Consider the following 2,567-nt stretch of genomic DNA (forward strand, 5'->3'; position numbering starts at 1 on the left):
TATATATATATATATATATATATATATATTTATGTGTGTATATATATTTATGTATATATATTGCATCTAGACACATACATGCGCTTGTAAGTGTGTATCTGCAGCTTAGAAGAGGAAAAGTCATTAAAATATTTTTCAATGCACTTTTCGTTCAATTTTCTTATATGCCGTGCACTTGATGCTCTTTTACACATCAACACAATAAGGTTGATAAACAATAAACAACACCAACAAACAACACAAACAGCAGCAACAACTCAACAACAGTAACAACAACAGCAGAAAAGGACAGAAACTGAAACAGAAAAAGAACAACTAATGGAAATGTGAAATGAATATAAGTTGTTGGCAAAAAATATTTGTGTTTGTTTATATATATATATATATATATATATATATATATACACAGACACACATATATGTATATACACATACATATATATACATATATACTTATGAAGAAAATTAATAAGAAATGAAAAAATAGTCAAGTAAATAATTACGATATTGCTAAATATGTATATTTAAAGAAAATATGCGTAAAAAAAATTAATACAAAATATTCTACTCTGATTCCTACATTCGTCATCGGCAAATCAAATCTAATTTACCAAAATAAAATTTTGAAATACATTTTGTTTAATTGTTTGTTTCCCATTTACCAAACTGTGCACACACACACATACACACATACACAAACACACACATGCGCGCGCACACACAGACGCACACACGTTTGCATATACACAGACATACATATGTATGTATAAATAAATATATTTATTTGTCTAATTGCTCGTTTCCATAGTTTGTCAATGTTTGCATCTCACGCCTTGTTCTTTTGATCATCTCCCAAACTGAAATAATTCTTAAAGAGTGCTTCAATGTGTGCGGTGAAGATGCCTGACCTTGTGGTTAAGGTGTTGTACTCACGATCCGTACGGTCGTGTTTTCGAATTCTCGCCTCAGGCTTGCCTTGTTTTCCTTGAGCAAAACGCTTCATTTCAGGTTGTCCCAGTCTCAACAACTGTCAGTGTGTTCCATTAATATCTGGGGAGTTAATTCTGTGGTGGACTGGCGTCTTATTCAGGGGAAGGAGGGTTGTAATCTAAGTCATAGAAATTGGGTTAAGATCTATTTTAAGAGTTCTAGGTTTTATGATGGAGCTAAGTCCAAGTAGGTTAATATGTCTAAAATTAAAGCTGAAAACAATTTTGGTTCCATATTTTGACACAAGACCAGCAATTACATCGGTCCCAGTGCTCAACTTGTACAGGGTATATATTTTATGGACACCGAAAGGATGATAGGCAAAGCTGACTTCAGTGGAATTTGAACTCACAATGTAAAGAAGGACGAAATGCTGTTAAACATTTTTGCGCGGCGTATTAACGGTTCTGCCAACTCAGTGCCTTATAGATTTCAAATTTGGTGCAAGGCCAGCAATTTCTGAGAAGAAAAGAAGTCGATTATATCGACCCTAGCGCTCAATAGATACTTAATTTATCGACCCCAAAAGGATGAAAAGCAAAGTCGACCTCGTCGGAATTTGAACTCAGAACGAATTGACAAACAAAATACTGCTAAGCGTTTTGCCAAGCATGCTAACGATTCTGCCAGCTCAACGCCTTAAAGCTTAAAATAATATTAAGATAAATAACGTAAATGTGGGATAATAACAGCCCAAAGCACTAAAGTTTCATATGCATCGGTACAAAAACACAGCAGCAAATACAAACGTATATATGGTCCGTTTAATTGAATACAAGTCCATGTATCAGGTACTTTTGTTATCGACACGAGTAGGTGAAGGGTTAAATTGTACATTTAGGACTCGTCACCCCACCCCCAAAAAGAGATATTGCAATTCATTTGTCCTTTATCTTTTACATGCACAAAAGAGCAACGTTTGTCAAGTGGTTTGGATGGGCGATAAATATAAACGCGCGTGCACACACACGCACACACACGCACACGCACACACACACACACACACACACACACACACACACACACACACACACATACATATGTACACATGTTTGAGTTCTATTTTCTTGTTTGCATCACCAAGCTTATATATAATATATAGTATATACTATATATATATGTATATATATATATGTATGCGTATATATGTATATATATGTATGTATATATATATGTATGTATATATGTATATGCTTACATATGTGTGTGTGTGTGCGTATACATACATATAGACACATATCCATATCCATACATACATGCATACATACACATATATCTATATGTATGTATCTATATATACAGGATGCGAGCGGTATTTGAGGAGACTATATACATACATATATGTATATATGAATATATAGATGTGTGTGTGTGTGTGTGTGTGCATGTATGTACATGCATGTGCGTGTATGTTTGTACAGATTTATACAAACACACGTATATATGATGCTTATTTACATGTAGATACATATGTGTGTGTTTGCATGTATAGATTCATATATATATAGATATAAGCACACACAAACACACACACACACACACACATATATATATATATAATACATACATGTATATAT

This window comes from Octopus bimaculoides, chromosome 7 (assembly GCF_001194135.2).
Source record: "Octopus bimaculoides isolate UCB-OBI-ISO-001 chromosome 7, ASM119413v2, whole genome shotgun sequence".
NCBI lineage: Eukaryota > Metazoa > Mollusca > Cephalopoda > Octopoda > Octopodidae > Octopus > Octopus bimaculoides.